The 14,046-nt window shown below is 34.2% G+C and overlaps 1 long non-coding RNA gene across 1 annotated transcript in view; it reads right to left on the reverse strand.

Moving 5' to 3' along the window:
• Positions 1 to 14,046, reverse strand: part of LOC137227839 (uncharacterized) — a 406,963-nt gene that overhangs the window by 249,622 nt on the left and 143,295 nt on the right. The gene's annotated exons all lie outside the window — the stretch shown is intronic.

The following is a 14,046-nucleotide window of genomic DNA, read 5'->3' on the forward strand; positions in this document are numbered from 1 at the left end:
TAATGATTTACATCTACCATTAGCTCATTTAATCTGCAAGAAACCTCTATACAATACAGTCTTACATCTGTTTAACAACTGATGAGATAGACTTGCAGAGAATTTAAATAACCTGCCTTCTAGTTAATAAGAAGCAGATGTTGCAAAGCCAGCATTTCTACCTCTAGAGGTGATGTACTTTATATCAACTTCCATGGAGCTGAAGAAAAACTTGATTCTAAAATTTGAAAGGTTTGGTGTTTTACAGGATAAAAAATTAAAAAGTAGTTCCCTCTCTAGATATATCCTGGGGAAGAAAAAAAATTGAATTTGAACAAGTTAAAAAAAATCCTGAAGGCATCTATTAAGGAAAAATACTTTAGCTTAAAAATTAAAACTAAAAATTTTTTAAAAATTCAACAACTCCTTTCAGAATTCTATTTTCTGACATGGAGCACTGTGGAGATGACATTGGAATTTTGATGGCGAAAGTTTAGGATCTAATTGTCATTCACATGTGAAAACCTCGGAAGAAAATGCTGTTTCCCATGGACTCCTTGCCTTTGTAAGAAAATTATTTAAAGAGCTAATCTAACCAACAAAATGTCAGTTATAATAAAGTATCTGAGTGGAAAAGCTGTAGTGACACAGGAGGCTTAAAACAAAGGAATGAGAACATGAATTAAGGAGAGTTACCACTGGAGTTTAAAAGCCAATGACATGCAGTTAACCTGCTCTGGTTTACAAGGCCTTTCTTTGGTTCTCCCAGATTAGTATTTTCAGAGTTTTCTCTTGTTCTACTGTGGTAGTTCAGCCACAGGCTCAAAGTAAAAGTTCAATAAACATTTGTTTGATAGATTAATAATAATGCATTATATTTCCATATCTGAGTACAAGGCTCTCAAATAACAATGTGAATTCCCCTTTTCCTTTGAATGCTTGTAAGGAAGACTGGAATTTTCCTACGTATGTATCATTTACTAACAATGGTTTAAAATCATCAGGATGCCTTGATTCACATGGGGGCTTTTCAATGCTGTTGGTTGATATACGTCAGGGGCCCATAAAAATCAATGGATGAGACCTCTGAAAATCATCCTCCCTGAAACAATCATCTTTACTTGGGATTTGGAAGTTTGGGAAACTACAGGTGCTTTCCATTAGGCCTTCCTGATCTTATTCATCACACCTGCCATGAGATGAATGCTGTTGTTTGGTGAGGGGTGGTAGTTGGTGGGGAATGAAATGGAGGAGGATTGAGTAATGTATATACAGTGTAAGGTAAAAATGTGTTTGAGACTGTGCTCCTTGGTAATGAGCATGAGAACTATAAGGGCTCCCTGTCATTGACAAACACCATAAGCACGTTGAAATTTCCTAAAATTCTCTAGTTACACTGTTCTATCATTTAGTAGAATGAAGACAAACATGATTATTAATGTAGCTGGGACTGGCTTGGCATTGGATATGGGTGAGAGGAAGTTACAACAGAGGAAGAAAATGGTACAAAAAGACTGACGAGAGCACTGAAACATTAAAATAATTCTACAGTTCTCTTGCATAAGATGCTATTGTATATATGGCTTATAAACTGCAAATTCATTTTAAAGACTTCATAGAGTAAATAAAATTTGAGTCCAATAACATTTTTATAAGCTAGGCCGATGATTGAACATTACATTAACTTACACTTAGAAATAAGGAACGTACTAGCAGAAGAAAGTAGGATAAGTACATTATTTTGAAAGTTATAACATTACATTGTCTTTGTTCATTAGAGAGAGATAATGTTTGCATTTAGTATACTGAAAGGCAGCTGGGATAGCTAGTTTTCAAAATAACATTTATTACTTCCCCACAACCTTCAGAAAACACAAGAAAACAAAGCATAGTTTCTGTAAAGTCAAAAGAAAAGAAAGCACAAAAAATAGGGTAAAATGAATAAGAAGATTGCCAAATTGTTAAATATTAAACAATAAATATACATGAACTGACAATGTTGAATTTTATCTCAGCCCAGTAATTTTGGAAAATAGAAACAGTTAAGAAATTTTTCTCAACTTTAGGTTCCAGAAAATGCTTTACAGCAAAGGACCACTTTTCTCCACATGACTTAGGTAACACTCGTGTATGACCCCTTGTTTATCTACGACAAGGCCAGGAACAGACCCTTCAAATTCCTGTTCTCTTTCTCATAAATGATTAGCTGAACTATTTGTCCACCCCCCCCCCCCAGACTAGCCAAACCCAGCGATAAACATTTACTGGTTGACAGAGATTCCCTGATTACAAAACAATCCCACCTGTAAAATCACCCCACATACAACTTTCCTACAACTTCTTGTAAAAATCTAAGGCAAAACCACCCTCTGAGACACTCGAATATTCAGATCTGGGGTTCTATTCCTACCGCAGGAGCCAGAATAAGGTTCATTTCCCAAGCTGTTTGTTTTTTGTCTTTGACGGTTCGGTGTCATAACTTGCACTTTATATCAGATACAATGGGCTTTTTATACCAAAAGCCTCCCGTTTACCCCTATCTTCTGCTCTCAGGTACTGGAGCCTCTGGAGCCCCCATGTTCCACAATTTGGGGAGCCCACAGTAAGTCCAGCTCCTGACCCCTGTGTTTCAGACATCTGATGGCCACACAGTAAAGACTGAATTTCAATTCACTTTTTCAGCACTCTTTTGTCTTGGTTTGGTTACCAGTGTTTGTTTAAACTTGTTATAAAAAAATTTCAATTCATTTCCCAGCACCCTTCAAAATCCCTGTGAATTATAAATTTCACCACTACAGAAACAATTCAGTTGATTACCTTTGTTTGGTAGAATTTTACTCAAGCTTGTCTCTCACCGCCAGTGGCCTCCTCCAGCTCTTCCTTCACCTCCAGCAAACTCAGATCCTCTCCTCACTGAAAACTCTCCACACTGATCATTCCCAGCCCTTTCTCTTGCCAAATACTCCTCCTTAATCTATAGTTTGCCCTGTTTACTTTTAGCCCCTATTACTCCTCATTACTTTCTCCTGGCTCCACTAAAGGCCCGTGCTTCCCAATTTTCCATCCTAACTACTGTTATTCACTTGTCTCCACCTGTGATGAAAGGTCAATGACCTTAGCACCCACCTGAAGACTTTAAGCCTTGGTCTCATTCAGATTTGCATGATATTATTAAAGATTTTCCAGAATCATATAAGAATAGGAAAAAAATTAGTAATCAATTCAGGCTGGTCCTCAGGATATATTTTTCTGGGCTCCCTGATATACATCTACTTGTGCAGCTGCTGGTGAGCCTGGGAGATGGGCCATCAAAGAAATTAGAACACCTCTGAAGCTTACATACAGGCTAAAATCATAAAGAAGAACAAAAATGTGTTGAACGAAGATGCAAGACTGCAGACAATAAAGAGATAAATTCAACTCTAGTTATAGGTAGAGATTAGCCTATGTTTGAAAGAACTATCATGGATTTGCTCTCCATAATTGAATCACATCCACCATCAACATCAGTTTTGTTAAGAGCTTACAACAAATATTAGAGATATTATTTTTTAAAAAATAAATTAGTGAAATATTGGTATTTCTGAAACACATACACTAGCTCAATACCATGAGGACTCCACTGCAGAAAAAACGAAATCAACACAGTGTAAACTCATGGCTTTACAACTTAAAACAATGTGAAGGAAACAAGCCAGGGAAATCTGCTCCCTGCAAAAATTATAGGTAGGGACACTTACAAACGTTATAGAAGAAAGAATCATGGGTCTTGGCCTTAGAATGCAAAAGGGAACAAGAGTACAAAAATCCACTCCCCCAATGATTTTTCTTTAAGCTACCAACTTTGTCACAATTAATTCTCAATGGGCAAGGGAAAACAATCATCCCCATAAATGTATACCCTTCTGTCTTCCTAGTGGACAGAAGGGGAACACACTTCTCTTACTCTCCCACCACCCTCTCTTGGAGTAAGCAAACCAGATCTGTGATGGGACTTGAGAGTCAATCTACCTTGTGACCTGACTTTATCTAAACATCCTTTTATCTCACTAGGACCTCCCACTACTCTGCACAGCTTTCTGCTTAACTCTACTACTTCAGTAAACGTTCTGGGAAAATATGTACTTTACAATTAGATCATCTATATTCTTCACTTTTCTCAATGTCTCTAACTCCACACCTATACAACTTTGTCTTTTAATGCCTCTCACTGACTCTAAGACAATTCTTGTTCCTGGCAATGCTCCCTCCTCCCCCACAAGTCTTTAATGGACATAAATGAAGTTAATGGTAGCTGCAGGGATAGTTATCAAAAAAGAAACCTGAGTCACTAACCTACTGGGGGCTTTACTCAAGGAATTAGCAAGTATCCCCCAAAGCTAAAGGGAAATCTTTGGCTGGCAAATGTACTAAGATAACCACGTGCCAAGAAAGCTATTCTTCAATCACCAGCATACATTCCTTTACTCAACCTCCTTTAGAGTCAAAATTTAAGCAAATTGGGCTTCCCTGGTGGCGCAGTGGTTGGGGGTCCGCCTGCCGATGCAGGGGACACGGGTTCCTGACCCGGTCTGGGAAGATCCTACATGCCGCGGAGCGGCTGGGCCCGTGAGCCATGGCCGCTGAGCCTGCGCGTCCGGAGCCTGTGCTCCGCGACGAGAGAGGCCACAACAGTGAGAGGCCCACATACCGCAAAAAAAAAAAAAAAAAAAAAAATCAAGGAACTTAAGACGTAACATTTTTAGCACCTGAGACTAACAAACATAATTGGAAATAGGATGGATTTTTTTTTTTTTTTCATTCAAATAATCTTTGGAGATACCCACACAGCCCCAGATCCCTCCTTGGTCTCTCATATAAAATACAGTCCATAGTCTACTTAATATTATACATCATGGTACAGAATTCTTAAAGGTCTCCTTCAGAAATATCAGTAGATATGCTTTAGCTAAATGTTTTATCTGTCATTTTGAGAGAGTAACCTCAATTTGCCTCATCTGTAAGAAATATAGTCCTGCAAAAAAATAAAGGTGAGGCAAAAACACGAGTCAGCTGTTTTATGTGAATCAGTGAATTTAAAATTTAAGCTATAAACTCTCTATTGTGTCCGTATGCTCATGTACATGTGTTTATATATGTGATGTATGTATATTATCTTACTGCCAATGATATGATCAAATTAGATTATAAAATCCGTTAAAGGAGATCTATTCTGATTGGTTTAGAAATAAGCACTTACATAAACTGCATATTCTAAAAATTTCCAGAAATTAGTATTTTCAATGTACATAAAAAAGTATTCTTATAGAAATCACCAAAACATTTTAAGAGTACAAGTTCACATAATTTTAGGCATGTCTTTGACAAATAAGACTTATTTAATATTATTGTTTTAGTAAAAATGTCTTCTGAGTTGTCAGTGTTAAGTACAATTCAAGCATACATTTTTATTCTACTTGGGCATATTCTCCCAACAAAAACAGGTACATCTGTACATGTTTACTAATCAAATAAGCTAGGATTACACATACTAGATGTTTAAATTGATAAAAATGTAAATTTGTGTTTAATCAAATTGAATCATTGTTCTGACAAACTTTAATTCAACAGTAATTATCTCACCTTGAAGATAGTATCCAAGATCACTAAGTAACTTGAAACCTTAGACTCAACGCTAAATTAATTAATGAGTAGTCATCAAATACCTAGATTATTTCTAGTAAGAGAATACTGAAGTGTAATTTTAAGTATATATACTTTTTTTCTTTCTATTTTTACGGTACAGAAAGGCTGTGTACATTGTATCTGAAGAAAGTGTATGGCTATAAAAAATTGTGAGATGTATATTCACGAGCTCTGTTAGTCTGCTACAAAATTCTGCTATATGAAAGTTTATAATTATCCACCTCATAGTTACTGTGGGAAATAGAAGTTACTGTGATTAAAAGTTATACTCAATGGGCTTCCCTGGTGGCGCAGTGGTTGAGAGTCCGCCTGCCGATGCAGGGGACATGGGTTCGTGCCCCAGTCCGGGAAGATCCCACATGCTGCGAAGCGGCTGGGCCCGTGAGCCATGGCCGCTGGGCCTGTGCATCTGGAGCCTGTGCTCCGCAATGGGAGAGGCCACAACAGTGAGAGGTCCGCGTACCGCAAAAAAAAAAAAAAAGTTATACTCAATAAATGTCAAAGAGACTCTACTAGGAGCAATAGTGGCAGAGAGGAACAATTTTATATGCAAGGTGTACAGGATGTATTTTTGTTAAAAGAAAAAGAAAATAGTTATATTCTAAAGTAAGAAGACTTTTTTTTCCTAGAGTTAGAAAGAGGAAAATGTATGACAAGACCTAATTGAATATATAAAGTTGTAGAACATTCGTGGAAAGGGATTTTTATTTGCCATGGTCAAAGATGGCTAAAGTTCAGTGGATTTATTAAGATTGTTTAAATAGAGCTTTAGCTTAAAAATTATACTGATGCAAAATTAGAATTTAAGTTTCTCTCTGTAAAAATGACAAAACTTTCTTGAATAATTGGTCTTCTCTTGATGAGAGATTAAAAAGCGTTTCTCTTTACATTCTACGTAATCTTTTAAGGCAAAGATACTGTGTCTTAGAATAATTAACTGTACTTTATGCTGACTTTTAGCATGTCCTTGACTATTTAAGAGAACAAAGTCTAACTTTTGAGAGATCTAAGTTTCTTCACAGTTGTGTTATTTCTTATTTTTAAAATTTTATTTTTTATATATTTTAAAAATATTGTCCCATTGGTTAAATAGGTAGCTGAGTGTTGTTACTCATTAACTCATGATCCTATTTAATCCTATGTTCAAACTTCTTGACAACTTTTGACTTTTTTCCATCCCCAAATCAAATCCAGAATGCTATATTTTGCACCTAAAACTGTCTCTGAGGTCTCCCAGGGCCTCCAGGAAATTACAAATAATTTGTTCTTCTGCCTTGTAAAAAGAGAAATGCTAAAAATAATTTTATTTCATATGATGTGAGTTGCATAGGGAATATTATCAAGTCAAAAGAGATGCTTAGTCTTCCTTATGTTAAATCTATATGGGTAAAATATTATTGATATAAAAATTCCAGAAATTATTTATTATATGGGAAGTTCCTAGGGAATCATCAATCTCCTTGCTGTTCACGATGTTTCTGTTTATGAGGGCTCGTGCAGCCTTGCCTGAATTTATACAAAAATATGGTATTTTCAGTCATAGTTTGTTATTCTTTAAATTATTAAATTTGGTGGAATTTTACTTCTTTAATTTAAATCCAGAATGTTCGAGGGCAGTAGTTTTCAATTAGTGACTCACATCACTTACCTATTAAGTTTTATTAATATGTAAATGTTTAAGACTTACTCCAGACTTACTGGATCTCTTCACTTGATAATCTTGACATATTTTAGCTATAAATGCTTGGTATATTCATGGCATATTAAGACTCAGGACTATTAGATATTATATCTGAAGACTGTTTTCTCTGTAAAGGTTATGTTCATCCATTTATTATATGTAAGTTAGATGTAATATTTACTGTTCTTTGAACATAGTCTTCATCATTATGTTTATAGATATTTTGTCTAAACTTTTCTGCATTAACTATTTTGTTTTGCATGCCATAGAAAAGATCAAATTTCCTTACCAGCTGAATTATTTGTGTAATGAACTTGTGTCAGATCTTTCACTTGTGCAAATTATAGTAATAACCTGACCACAACCATTTTAAGTCTTGCTGTCTACAGATTTCTGTTTTACTCTGAGGCTTCCCTGAAGGTGCTTGCAAATATGTTACAGAGACCCAAAAGAATGGACTGTGCCAGGTACTCTTGGTCTCTTTCCTCTACTTCAATAACCTTGAATAAAGTCATTTTTGCCTGTTTAACTTTGGTGCAATTTTTCCTTCCACAGGAGCCAAATTAATTATGGAAGCAATGCTTGCAAAGCCCTCTTGGGAAAACTAGCAAGGTTCCACAGTACAAATTTACTAAACCTTACAGGTGAGGAAGGAAGGCCCAGGAAATTTAGGATATTTTAGGGGTCTTGAGAGGAGAGGAATTTACCCAATCCCTAAGTATTGCAGGTAAAATATCACAGGTAGTTCTAAGGTTGGCTTCCTAGCCTCAAGAGATTTTAAAAGTCCAATCTAAGATTTCCTGTAAAAATTTATAGCAAAGCAAACTTTAAAAGTCTATATGGTTAATCCCATTCTTACTTCACCTATGTAAACAATCAGGGCAAATCTAATGAAATCAACCTTACTTTAAGATCAAGGACAATATTTCTTTGAGATTGTCTTTGATCAAAAATAGGAGATACTGTAGAGAGAAATTTTGCTTTTCAATAAAAAAATGATAGCACATTATTTTAGGTTATCATTCTCTTCATTGTCTTTGTGCTATTTTGCACCTCTCAGTAAATTTCAGGTAACTGATGGATATGCAAACTATCCTCTCTGTTAAATTTAATGGACTTCCTCTCCCACTGTGGAAAACCCACTTTTTTACTTATTTATTGTGATAACACTTAAGTTCTACTCTCTCAGCAAATGTCAATCATAAAATCATACAATGCTTTATCTACTATAGTCATCATGTTATACATTAGATCCTCAGAACTTATCCATCTTATAACTGAAAGTTTGTACCCTTTTACCAGTCTCTCACTATTTCCCCAACCCTATATCACCTGGCAACTGCCACTTTACTCTCTGTTTCTGTGAGGTTGATTTTTTTTTAAGATGCCACATGCATGTTATATTATGAAGAATTTATCTTTCGCTATCTGGCTTATTCCACTTTACCATAATGCCCTTCAGATTCTTTCATGTTATGGCAAATGGCAGGATTTCCTTCTTTTTAAGGGCTGAATAATATTCTATTGAGTATGTACATTCGTCCATCACGAGACACTTAGAATGTTTTCATACCTTGGCAATTGTGAATAATGCTGCAGTGAACATGAGAGTACAGATATCTCTTCAAGATCCTGATTTCAATTACTTTAGGTACGTATCCAGTGAGGTTACTGGATTAATATGGTGGTTCTATTTTAATTTACTGAAGAAACTTCCTATTGTTTTCCACAGCAATGTGTCAGTTTACATTCTCACCAACAGTGTACAAGGGTGCCCTTTATTCCACATCCTCACAAGCATTTGCTATCTCTTGTCTTTCTGACAATAGACATCTTAACAGGTGTGCGGTGATATTTTATTGTGGTTTTGGTTTGCATTTCCCTGATGTGTACAGATATTGAGCACCTTTTCAGTCACCTGTTGGCCATCAGTATGTTTTCTTTCTTGGAAAGCTATTTATGCAGGTCCTTTACCCATTTTTAATTGTTTTGTTTTGTTTTTTGTATTGTGTCACATGATTCTTTGTATAGTTTGGATATTAACCTCTTGTTGAGTATGTAGTTTGCAAATATGTTCTTATGTTCCATAGGTCATCTCTTCACTTCGTTGATGCTTTCCATTTCTCTGCAGAAACTTTTTAGTTTGATTGAGGCCCACACGTTTATTTTTGCTTTTGTTGCCTTTGTTTTTTTGTGTCTAGTTGAAGAAATCATTGTCAAGGCCAATGTCAAGGAGCTTACCTCCTATGTTTTCCTCCAGGAGTTTTATGGTTTCAGGTTTTACATTTAAATTGTAAGTCATTTTTAGTTGATTTTTTGTGTATGGTTTGAGATTGGGGCCATTTTTATTTTTTTTGCATATGGATATTCAGTTTTCCCAATGCCATTCATCGAAGAGACTATCCTTTATCCACTGTATATTCTTGGCTACTTTAAGATTAATTGACCATACATATATTGATTTATTTCTGGGCTCTCCCTTCTGCTCCATTGGTCTCAGTGTTTTTATGCCAGTACCATACTATTTTCATTACTGTAGCTTTGTAGTACAATCTGAAGTCAGGAAGTGTGATGCCTCCAGTTTTATTATTCTTTCTCAAGATTGCTTTGACTGTTTGGAGTCTCTTATGGCTCCATACAAATTTTAGGATTCCTTTTTCGATTTCTGTGACAAATGCCACTGCCATTTTGATAGAAATTGCATTGATTCTGTAGATTGCTCTGGGTAGTATGGGCATTTTAACAATATTAATTTTTTCCAAGCCATGAACACAGAATATCTTTCCATTAATTTCTGTTTTCTTCAATTTCCTTCATCAACATTCTATAATTTTCAGTGTCCAGATCTTTCAGCTCCTTGGTTAACATTTTTCCCAAGTGTTATATTGGTTTTGATGCTAGTGTAAAAGGGACTGTTTTCTTAATTTTTCAGATATTTTGTTGTTAGTGTATAGAAACACATCTGATTTTTGAATATTGATTTTTGTATCTTGAAACTTTTCTGAATTCCTTTATTAGAACAACCAGTTTTCTTGTAGTGTCTTTAAAGTTTTCTATATACATATATAAGATAATGTCATCTGAAAAGAGAGACAATTTTATTTTTTTCTTATTTGGAAGGCTTTTATTTCTTAATTCTGCCTAAATGCTTTGGCTAGGACTTTCAGCATTATGTTGAATAAAAGTGGCGAGAGTAAGCATTGATCATTCCTGAGCATACAGAAAAAGCTTTCAGCTTTTCACTGTTGAGAATGTTAGCTGAGGGCTTGTCATATATGGCTTTTCTTGTGTTGAAGTACCTTCTTTATATACACAACTTGTTGAAAGTTTTTAATCATGAAAGTATGTTTTATTTTGTCAAATGCTTTTTCTGCATTTATTGAGACGCCCCTATGAATTTTTATCCTTCATTTTGTTAGGGTGGTGTACCATATTTATTGATTTGCAAATATTGAACCATTTTTGTCTCCATAGACATAATCATGGTGTATGATACTTTTAATGTACCACTGAATTTGGTTTGTTTTTATTTTGTTAAGGACATTTACATCTATTAATACGTTCATCTGGAATACTGACCTGTAATATTCTTTTCTTGTATCTTTGTCTGATGTGATATCAGGGTAATGCTGACCTTGAAAAATGTGTTTGGAATTTATCCCTCCTCTTGTATTTTTTAAAAGAGTTTGAGAAGGACTTGTATCAATTTTTCTTCAGGTGTTTGGTCGGATTCACCTCTGAAGCCATTCTGTCCTGGACTTTTCTTTGTTGGGAATTTTTTGATTACTGACTTAATCTCCTTAGTAATTGGTCTGTCAGATTTTCTATTTCTTCATGATTCAGTCTTAGTAGAATAGGTGTTTCTAAGATCTTACCTTGATTATTGCTAATTTTACTTATTGATTCTAGTAAAATTCATTCTTTCAATTCCTGAGAATTTTCTATTTATATGATCGAGTTTTCTGTAACTGTTGAAATTTGCAATCTGTGAAATTTTAAATCTTCTTTTTCAATATATATCTTTTATTTTTTTTTTCCCATGCCTTATTAGGGTTAGTAACTCCAGTACAGTGGTGAATAGAAGTGGTGAGAGTCAGCCTCCTGGCCTTACTCCTGCTTTAAGAGAAAGACTCAATCATTCACCATTTAAAATGTTACCAGTAGAATTTTTTTAAACGTCTTTTATCAAGATGAGTAAGCTTCTATATATTGTGGGTTTTTCCATAGTTTTAATTATGAATATTGTTGAATATTGTCCAAGTTTTCTTATGTTGAAAAGATGATTATGTTCATTTCCAGATGTTAAACCAAGCTTGCAATACAAGGATAAATATCTCATTCATATAAAATATATTTTTTATATATTACTAGATATTTGCATTAATATTCATGAAGGATATTGGTCTTTGGTTATTTTTGCTTGCAACGCCTTTGTGAGGTTTTGTTGCAAGGATAATGCTGACCTCAAAAATTATTTGGGAGTATTCTCTCCTGTTCTATTTTTTGAAAAAAATTTGTGTGTGGCATTACTTATTTTTTAAATGTTGATAGAATTCAGTAGTATAGTCATCTCAGCCTTGAGTTTCCTTTTTGTGGGAAAGTTTTTAATTACAAACTACCTAAATGTTTAACAGATATAGAGTTATTTACATATCTCATTTTAATTTTGGTGATTTGTATCTTCAAGGAACTTATCTATTCTACCTGAGATTTTTAAATAATTTATTGGCATAAAGTTGTTGTAATATTCCTTTTAACATCCATTTAGTGTCTGTAGGATTTGAGATGACCTTCCTTCTTTAATTCCCAATATTATAATTATAACTTATCAGTTTTATATTTGTGTCTCCTCTCTCTCTCCCCTCACCCCCATCATTCCATTTAGGTTCTTATTAATTTCATTAACTTTAAAAATAGTAACATTCATTTCACTGACTTTTGCAATTAACTTTATTATTTTCTTCCTTCTCCTTACTTTGTTTTTTTGTGATAGCTTTTTTTTTTTTTTTTTTTTGCGGTACGCGTGCTTCTGACTGTTGTGGCCTCTCTTGTTGCGGAGCACAGGCTCCGGACGCACAGGCTCAGCCACCATGGCTCACGGGCCCAGCCGCTCCGCAGCATGTGGGATCTTCCCAGACCGGGACACAAACCCGTGTCCCCTGCATTGGCAGGCAGACTCTCAACCGCTGCGCCACCAGGGAAGCCCTGTGATAGCTTTTTAAGGTAGAAGCTCACATAATGAATTTTAACCTTCCTTCTGTTCTAATGTAAGCATTTAGAGTTTCTAAGCACAGCTTTAGCTATATTTTGTAAATTTTTACCTTGCATTTTCATTACCAGTTACTTTGAAATATTTTCAAGTTTTCATTTTGATTTAATCAACCTACTAGTTATTTATATATGTTGTTTCATTTCTAAATCTCTGGGGGATATTCCAGATAACTATTTGTTACCGATTTCTAATACAATAATTCCACTGTGGTCAGAGAAAATACTCATAACTTTATAATTTATTGAGACATGTTTTATGGTCTTGAATTATGGTCTCTCTTGGTCAAAATCCCAAGCTATTTTTAATGACAGCATTCCGTAGTCATTGGTTATTATGTGACATTAACACTAAGGAGATTAAATTTCATGATAGTATTCAAATCTTCTGATTCTTAATGACTTTTGTCAACTGATGAAGGAAGAAAAGAAGACTGTTAAAGTTTATAATCGTGGATTTGTCTTCCTCCTATCTTTAGATCTGGTGGGTTTTGCCTTATATATTATGACAATGTCATTAGGTGCATAAACATTTAGGTTTATTTCAAATTCGTCAATGAATTGGCACTTCTATCAGTAGAAATGACGCTTTTTATCTTTGATATTACACTTTTTCGTGAACTCTACTTTTCTAGCATTAATATAGCCATTCTCACATGCTAATGCTATATGTTTGATTGTACGTATTTCTCTATTCCTTTTCCTTTAATTTAGTTGTGTCTTTATGTTTGTAGTGCATTTCTTATTGGCAGAATATATTTGCATCTTGCTTCTTTACTCAGCCTAAAAACAGCTCGTTTTTATTTAAATAATACTAACCATTTTAAATGCAATTATTGATATGCTTGATTTTAAGTCCACTATCTAGCTGTCTTTTTTATTTGCTTCACCTGTTCTTATTTCTTCTTTCTTGATTTCAACCTTCTTTTTCAATAAGCAAGTATATTTTGGATTTCATTTATTCTCTGATCTTATCTTTTTAGATATATGTATTACTTTTTTATTTTATTGCTTCTACTGAGATTACAATATTCAGTCTGAATTTATCCTGTAATATCCTTTAAATTAATATTATACAACTTTACATATGAGGTAAAAATCATACAACAATAAACAACATATTCATCAAATTAAAATATAGAAAACAAAATTAAATTGAATTCAGAAAATAATATTTACATTCATGCATTCATGACAAAATATTGAGTGAGTACTAAACTGTCATGAGAAACAATGAAAGGAAGAAAATAATGGGTGAACATCATTAATGTGCTGAAAGAAAAAAATGTAAAAAAAAAACTTGTCAACTTCTAATTTAATGGCTATTACAAATATCTTTTTTAAAATGAAGTTAACATAAAAGCATTTAAAAATAAATAAAAACTGAAATAATTCTTTACTCACAGAAATGATCTACACAAATCAATGAGAAA

The sequence above is a fragment of the Pseudorca crassidens genome, chromosome 7 (genome assembly GCF_039906515.1).
Source record: "Pseudorca crassidens isolate mPseCra1 chromosome 7, mPseCra1.hap1, whole genome shotgun sequence".
Taxonomy (NCBI): domain Eukaryota; kingdom Metazoa; phylum Chordata; class Mammalia; order Artiodactyla; family Delphinidae; genus Pseudorca; species Pseudorca crassidens.